The sequence below is a fragment of the Pristiophorus japonicus genome, chromosome 1, assembly GCF_044704955.1.
Source record: "Pristiophorus japonicus isolate sPriJap1 chromosome 1, sPriJap1.hap1, whole genome shotgun sequence".
NCBI lineage: Eukaryota > Metazoa > Chordata > Chondrichthyes > Pristiophoridae > Pristiophorus > Pristiophorus japonicus.
In genome coordinates this window covers 474,011,367-474,020,594 of record NC_091977.1, presented here as the reverse complement: position 1 = coordinate 474,020,594, position 9,228 = coordinate 474,011,367, and positions in this window count along the sequence as shown.

Genomic DNA, 9,228 nt, shown 5'->3' with positions numbered 1-9,228 from the left:
CAATAAAGGGCAACATTCCATTTGCCTTCCTGATTACTTGCTGTACCTGCATACTAACGTATTGTGTTTCATGCACAAGAAGCCCCAGGTCCCTCTATACTGCAGCATTTTGTAATCTCTCCCCATTTTAAAAATAATTTGCTTTTTTATTTTTTCTGCCAAAGAGGATAACCTCACACTGAACCACACAACTGAAGCATAACCGTCTGAGAAGAGCAATGTGAAATAGGATGCCCCAAATTAACAATAAAAGAGTTCCTCTGCGAAACCCTGGCCCACTCCTCTATCACTCCAAAACTCCCTCCCCTTCCCATGGCACTTTCCCATGCAAGTGCAGGAAATGCAACACCTGCCCTTTTACCTCTTCCTTTCTCATCATCCGGGGCCCAAACACTCCATCCAGGTGAAACAGCGATTTACTTTTATTTCTTTCAATTTATTATACTGTATTTGCTGCTCACGATGTGGTCTCCTCTACATTGGGGAGACCAAACGCAACTTGGGTGACAGCTTTGCAGAACACCTCCATCTGTCCGCAAGTGTGACCCTGAGCTTCCGGTCGCCTGTCATTTTAATTCTCTGCTCCTCCCACTCTGACCTCTCTATACTCAGCCTCCTACACTATTCCAATGAAGCTCAACGTAAGCGCGAGAAACAGCATCTCATCTCTTGATTAGGCATTTTACAGCCTTCCGGACTTAACATTTCAACAATTTCAGATCATAACCTCTACCCATAGAAATCGACACTGGTGCGTCCATGAGTGAAGTACCAGAATCGCTATATCGTGACATGTTGTGTGATTATCGACTAGCGACATCGAAGATAGAACTGTGAGGCGACTCAGGAGATCTAATCCTGATAGTAGGAAGTGTAACCATACCAGTGAAATACAAAGATCAGAATCAGAGCTTGCCTCTCATAGTAGTGGCAGGAGACAAGCCTGCCCTGATAGGTAGAAATTGGTTGGGATCACTGAAGCTGGGTTGGAATGAGATTTTTCATGTGGAAGCGAAAATTGACATCAAGCAGTATCCGGTGTTCCGTGAAACGGGCAGTCTGATCCAAGACTTCAAGGCGATGTCAGAGTGCAGAAGGATGCAAGACCAGTTTACTGCAAGCTATGTGCCATACCATACGCACTCAAGGAGAAAATTGAGCAAGAATTCAAAAGAGTAAAAACTGAGAACATTTTCTCGAAGGTAGATCTGTGTAATTGGGCTACAACCGTTGTTACTGTATCTAAATCAGGTGGTAAGGTAAGGTTGTTACCAGGTGGTAATTATAAGGTAACCATAAACCAGGTTCTAGAGTGAAATCTACCCAATAGATTGACAAATGTGAAAGATTTGTTCACAATAATGATAGGTGGCCAGATCTTTTCAATGTTAGTTCTAATAAACGTTTATCAACAACTTGAGTTGGATGAAGAGTCCATGTCATGCTTGACTATAAATACTCATCTAGGCCTATATCAGTTCAATAGGCTCCCATTTGGAGTGTCTTCCGCCCCCGACATATTCCAGGGGGTGATGATCCAAAATTTGTAAGGGATTGAAGGGGTAATGTGTTATTTAGATGATGTACTCATTTCAGCAGCATACAGGCAAATCCATGATAAGGTGTTGAATGAAGTGCTCAAATGGTTAGAGAAGCACAGAGCACGAGTGACTGCTCACACATGTGAGATGTTTCAAAACTCAGTGGTGTACTTAGGGCACAGAATAGACAAAGATGGTTTACATCCAACTGAGGGAAAGCTGGATGCAATCAGAAATGCACCCACTCCCAAGAATGTCTCTGAACTTCGATCGTTTTGGGTCCTTTGAATTATTACAGAAAGTTCCTCCCAAATTTGGCTACAGTGAATGTGCTGTTGAGAAAACAGATCCCTTGGAAGTGGTCAATGGAGTGCGACACAGCATGCAAAGAGTGTAAAAGCCAGTTAGTAGAGAGTAGCATGTTAATTCACTATGACATATCTAAGGAGATCAAGCTAGCATGTGACACCTCTCTGTATGGAGTTGGCACAGTGATCTCTCATGTACTAGATAGTGGGGAGGAGAGACCAATTGCTTGTGCTTCACACAGTCTCAGTGCAGTGAGCGGAATTATGCGCAGATCGAAAGGAAAGCTTTGGCATTGATTTTTGGGGTCAAGAAGTTTCACAAATACATGTTTGGTCATAAGTTTACCATAGTTACTGACCATAAGTCCCTGACAGCAATCCTCCATCCAATGTCCCCAGTTCCAACCTTAGTTGCAGCCCGAAAGCAGAGATGGGCTTTGATTTTGTTAGCATATACGTATGACATTGAGTACAGACGATTAACTGATTACAGTAATGCTGATGCTATGTCCAGGTTGCCATCACCATCACAAATTATACCCAATAGGGAAGAAGTGTTCTATTTCTCATACATTGATGAGCTGCCAGTCACAGCTGAAGAGATTGGTAAGGCAACCAAATGTGACCCAGTTATGGCAAAGGTATATCATTATATAGCAAATGGATGGCCAAACCAGGTATCAGAGGAAGATTTCATCCATATTTCGTTCGTAGGAATGAATTGTCAGTGGATAAAGATTGTATCATGTGGGGATCAAGAGTGGTTATCCCAAATAGGTTCAGGTCCAAATTGTTAGGAGACCTTCATGACCAGCACCTGGGAACGTGCTTGACCCAGAGTTTTGCACACAGTTACTTATGGTGGCCAGGTTTAGGTAAAGAGATAGAGTACATCGTCAGTCATTGTACAACATGTCAATTGTTGAGCAAGAAACCACCATCAGTACCATTACAGCCATGGAAATGGCCTCCCAGGGTGTGGCAAAGGTTACATGTAGATTTTGGTGAGCTAGAAAGATGGAAATTGTTCATAGTGATAGATAGTCATTCGAAGTGGATAAAGGATACTAACATCAAGTAAAACACGAGACAATTTGCGAAGATTGATTTCTTCATACCGACTCCCAGAAGAAATTGTGTCTGATAAAGGGCCACAATTTTGTTCTGAAGACTTCACACAGTTCATGAGCAGAAACATACCAAAGTTCCACCATACCACCCTGCTTCAAATGGTGCAGCAGAGTGCACAGTACAAATGATCAAACATGCCCTCATCAAGCATAATTGGATCCAAATCCAAAGAAAGGTACGTTGTCGTTGGCCCACAAACTGGCAAATTTTCTGATTACATTTCGGAATACTCCTCATATCACTACTGGTAGAAAACCAGCAGAGTTGTTTCACAAACGGTAGCCGTGAACAAGGTTCTCGTTGTTAAAGCCAAACTTGACACAGTCAGTTGAAGAGAAACAATCAAGGCAAAAAGAGAGGCATGATTAAGGTAGAGTTAGAGAGAGAAGTGTGAAATTGTATCCGAAGGTTAGAATGAAGAACCATCACCATAAATGGTTAAAGTGGTTACCAGGAAGAGTAGTGAAGGTATGTGGCCCTCGCACATATTTGTTCAAGATGTTTGATCATGGAAAGGTTACGTTTGTTCACATTGATCATATCTTACCTACAGATGTGGAAGGAGTTGAAAGTTGGGAAGATTCAATTTATTCTGATGAATCAGATAGTTTTGTTACAAATCGAGTATCAACAGCAAATCATGTAGTAGATGTACCAGAATCATTTACTTTCTCTTGGAGAAAGTCAGAAATTAAGTTTGAGTCTGAGTCAGTCAGACACACAGTCTGAAAGTGTAGAGAGTCCAAAGGGTGGAAATTTGGTCGCGCCTCAGTTGGGGCGGTGTCCCGGGTGGAGCGGTAAATTTTGTGGCAGCAAATGGTTTGCATCTGCCGCCGCAAAATTCATCAGCTGGGTCCAGAGTTTGGAGCGGGGCACTAAGGGAGGCGTTCGTCTCTTTTAGGGTGCTAGACCGGCTCAGCAAGTCAAAATCCTGAGCAAAAGAGCCGGTGTCACAACCAGGGTCGTTGCACACCGGTTCGCCTATCCCGGGCGGTGCTCCTCTGCACACCTCCCTCCCACCCGCCCTCCATCGATACCGACACCAAATGTCCCGATGGGACGCTGGAAGTTGGCAGCCTGTGCACAACTCCTTTCTGCCGCCATTCCATCCCTCCACGGCACTAAGAGGGGCAGCAAAAGTCCGAATTTCCACCCCCAAATGTAGATCAAGGTCAGCCCTTGGAGAAAAACTCTCCTCATGCTCAGCCTATAAGAGTCAAAGTCCTATAACAAGATCAGAAAGTTCTGTTCAAGAAAGAAGGTATCCTCTTTGAAATAGAAAACTAGTTTAATCTGCAAATATGGAAAATAAGTTCATATCTTTTGTTTGTGTTACAGAATTCTATAGCAGAAATTGGAAACATAAACTGGGTTCAATTTGAGAAACATATCTCAAGAACTGTGTGTACCATGCAAGTCATGTACAATGCTTATTTGTTCTGATTAACTTCTTCAATAAGGAGGGAGAAGTGTTGTAGAGCCACATAGTAGACTCATAATCATAGGCGGTCCCTCGAATCGAAGATGACTTGCTTCCGTGCCAAAAAGGGATGAGTTCACAGGTGTTTCAATGAAGGACCTAATATTCCAGGTCCTGAACTATATCATGAAGGGTGGAAGATGCCTGTGTATGAATCCTTTTAATGTGTGGTGGCCATTGCACACCAACCACCACACGGGCTTGACAGAGCTAGGTCTTGGTCCAGTGGCAAGGATTAACCAATATGACTGGAGACCAGCTTTGTTGCATGGACCTAGTGCGCACACAATCGCAGTGTGGGCTGGCTCGTGCTGCCCCTGGGCCCATGCCTCTTCTGGGGCCTGAAATCATGCCCTCCTGCACCAGCTCGCACTGCTCCCTGAAGTGGCCGGGGACACCATGCTGCTCCAGGCCACCGCTCACCTTTTATGGCCTCTCTGGCAATCCCATGTCAGTGCCAATCTCGTAGGTCACGAACTAGGCCACACTCTGCTCACGGGGCGAAAGTTAAAGGGGAGCTGCATGGCGGCATTTTGCGTTAACCTCCGACTTACCAGTCTGGCCTCCACGTGGATTTTTGTGGGATTCGTGCTGCGACCATGCAGCCTGGCAGCCCCGGTGGCCTAGTGTAGGTTGCAGAGCTCTTTAACGGAAGGGGAGAGTCCTAGAATCACATCAGTGCTGCCTGGAGCACAGAGGACAACTGTTGTAATAACAATGAAGCCATGCACAGTTCTTACCTGGGAGCCATGTTGTGCAGATCTCTGTGTTTACTGTGTCTCAAGATATTACAGAAATGGCAGAGGGTGATCCATTGAATTTGGAGGCTGAAGGGGTGAAAGGTGAGGACATGGGGACTGCTATCATGGTTCTGGGAGGGAGAGAAAGGTGAGAGCACCACATTAGAGGGCAACCACGGCTCTCCTGGGCCCCGATCGCATTGCTCCACGATCACTCGCTGTTCCCGCTGTACCTGCCCATGCTCCAATGACCGACCTGGACCTTGATGAATTCCAATCCAGTCGCCCTCTTCACTTCCATCGCCCTCCTGTACCAGCTCATGCTGCTCCCTGAAGTGATCGGTGCCACCATGCTGCTCCAGTCCGCCGCTCACCTTTTATGGCCCCGACCTGCCGCTGATGGTCTCTCGCAGGTCGGGGCCACCACACTGCTCCAGGAGGATGATCCATTGAATTTGGTGGGGTGAAAGATGAGGACATGGGGAACCCTATCGTGGTTGTGGAGGGAGAGGAAGGGTGAAAGCACCACATTATAGGGCAATCCTGGGTTGAGGAAAAAGGATCACATATCAGACGACCTAGTATAAGAAGGTGGCATCGTCAGAACAGATACAACTGAGACGGAGGAACTGGGAGAATGAATAAAGTCCTCACAGGTAGTCTCACAGGGAAGAAGTGTAGTCCAGGTAGTTGTGGAAGTCAATGTGCTTATAGTAGATATTTATCCCCAAAAATGGAGACAGAGAAGTCAAGAAAGTGAAGGGAAGAGTCGGAGATGGACCATGTGAAGGTGATGGACAGGTGGAAATTGGAAGCAAAATGAATGAAATTTTCCAGTTCAGGGCGAGAGCAGGAAACAGCACCAATACAGTCATCAATGTACTGGAAAAAGGGGTGAGGGACGGGACCTGAGTAGAACTGGAACAAAGAATGTTCCACATATCCCACGAAAAGGCAGGCATAACTCGGACCCATGTGGGTTCCCATAGCAACACTTTTTATTTGGAGGAAGTGAGCAGAGTCAAAAGGAGAAGTTGTTCAATGTGAGAACAAGTTCAGCCAGGCAGAGGAGGGTGGGGTGGATGGGGACTGGTTGGGCCTCTGTTCAAGGAAGAAGCGGAGCACCCTCAGGCCCTCCTGGTGGGTGTTGGAAGTGTAGAGAGATTTGACGTCCATGGTAAAAAGGAGACGGTTGTGGCCAGGAATCTGGAAACTGTTAACGTGGTGGAGGGCTTCAGAAGAGTCACGGATATAGGTGAGAAGAGACTGGACAAGGGGAGAAAAAATAGAGTTGAGATGGTTAGAAATTACTTCCATGCGGCATTAACAGGCTGAAATGATGGGTCTACCAGGGCAGTCCTGGTTGTGGATCTTGGGAAAGAGATAGAAGTGGGCTGTGCGGGCTTGGGGAACTCATCAACATCATAGGCAGTACCTCAGAATCGAGGAAGACTTACTTCCACTCTTAAAATGAGTCCTTAGGTGGCTGACTTGGGGAACTATGAGGTTGGAGGCCGTGGCGGGAAGATCTCCAGAGCAGATGAGGTCAGTGACAGTCTTGGAAATGATGGCTTGATGTTTGGTAGTGGGGTTATGGTCCAGGGGGAGGTAGGAGGAGGTATCAGAGAGTTAATGTGCAGCCTCCGCAAGATAAAAGTCAGTTCGGCAAACAACAACAGTGCCACTCTTGTCAGCAGGTTTAATGACAGTATTAGGACTGGATCTGAGAGAACGGAGTGCTGCAGATTCAGGGGGAGGTAGGTTGGAGTGAGTGAGTGGAGCAGAGAAATTGAGACTGCCGATTTCACATCAATAGTTCGTAATGAAAAGATCTAGTGCATTTATACAGCACTTCTAACAAAGAAAAACCCCAAGACACAAATAAGCAGTGACAGTCAGTTTTTGAATTCCATTTTAATAACACGACAGCTTTGAAGTAGTTTATGAAAGGAATAAACAAACACATTAGCTGACCTCCCTTTGAGGACTTTCAAATAAACAATAGACAAACACTTGTCAGAAACAGAATAATTACTAAATGCCTGCCAGTTACAGTTTGTTTTGAAATTGTGGACTAAAATCTTGTCTTACCGTGCGTTATAGCAGAATTATTGGCCCTGAAATTCCAATGTCCCGAGTCCATACAAAGTTTCTATGGACTCCTGTTCCTAATTCTTATGTTCTTATGTTATGTTCTCTTTTTCTGTCGTTTGTCCGCGGGAAGAGCTTGACCGGAATTTAAGAGCCATTATGTTAAAAATGTAACTTTCTAAAACCCTGTGAAATACCGTCTCACTTTTGAGAAGACAACAGAGAGGCTCTTCACTTGAATAATGAACAGCAATCTCCATAACACATACACTGTTGTGATTGACAAGTACTATCCGTACTCGGGCTATTGAGATTCATTTACTTTATTGTTTAATAGCCCATGCTAGACATTAATTGTTTCAAATCCCTTGATTATGCTCATTGAATGTTTTTCCAGATATATATGTCGGTTAGTAATTGACTAAATTATTTCTAATATACTGCATGCAACATCAAAAGAATAGAACCCAAATTCCCAGCTGACAGTTGCAGTTGCCATTCGATGACAACATGGGCCGAAATTCAGCTTTAGACAACGTAGACCATTTTTCATACCTCGGGAGCCAACTATCAGCAAGGGCAGACATTGATGATGAGGTCCAACACTGCCTCCAGTGTGCCAGCACAGTCTTTGGTCGCCTGAAGAAGAGAGTGTTTGAAGACCAGGATCTCAAATCTGGCACCACTTATAGTCTACAGGGCAGTATATGGCTCAGAGACGTGGACCATATATAATGCGCTTCAATGCGCTGAAGAAATACCACCAGCACTACCTCCACAAGATCCTGCAAATCCATTGGGAGGTGTTCTCGCTTAGGCCAACATCCTCAGCATCGAAGCACTGACCACGTTCAACCAGCTCTGCTGGGCGGACCACATCGTCCGCATGCCCGACACGAGACTCACAAAGCAAATGCTTCACTCGGAACTCCTACACGGCAAGCGAGCCCCAGGTGTGCAGAGGAAACGTTTCAAGGACACCCTCAAAGCCCCCTTGATAAAGTGTAACATCCCCACCGGCACCTGGGAATCCCTGGCCCAAGACCGCACTAAGTGGAGGAAGAGCATCCAGGAGGGCATTGGGCACCTCGAATCTCATCATCGAGAGCATGCAGAAATCAAGTGCAGACAGCAGAAGGAGCGTGCGGCAAACCAGGTTCCCCACCCACCCCTTCCCTCAACTACTGTCTGTCCCACTTGTAACAGAGTCTGTAATTCCCATATTGGACTGTACAGTCACCAGAGAACTCCCTTTTAGAGTGGAAGCAAGTCTTCCTCAATTTCAAGGGACTGCCTATGATGATGATGATGATGTTTAATAGCCTATAATGCACATTAATTGTTTCAAATCCCTTGATTACGCTCATTGAATGTTTTTCCAGATATATATGTCTGTTAGTAATTGACTGAATTATTTCTAATATACTGCATGCAACGTCAAAAGAATACAATACAAATTCCCAGCTGGCAGTTGCAGTTGCCATTTGATAACAACATGGGCCGAAATTCAGCCTTCCGAAAAGGCCTCTTACCGTTGGAAAGCGGTGGCCAAGCGGTGGAGTCGAGTGGTCGTCGATTTGTGGTCGAATGGCCGCCACCAGCGAAATTGACTGAGTTGATTTTTCTGGCGGTCCCCACTTCCGCCCCACTGCTGCCGATCTCTCCAAAGTGCGTCATCAAAGAGCACACTTCCGATCTCCCACACCTCCATAGAAATTCAGCAACAAAAATCTGGCCGCCGAGCAGTGCCCCCAACAACTTTTTCTGTCGGTGCACTGTCTTCGAAGTGTGTTTGACTGCCAGGTCGGCCCGACAATTGCGCCCCCGGGTTCATCGCACCGCCAACAGGCAGCCCGGCACCCTTTCTTGGGTGGCAGGCTGCTGGCCCAGCCAAAACCCTCCTCCGCTTGAAGCTGGCAGCGTGGACGCAACTGCTT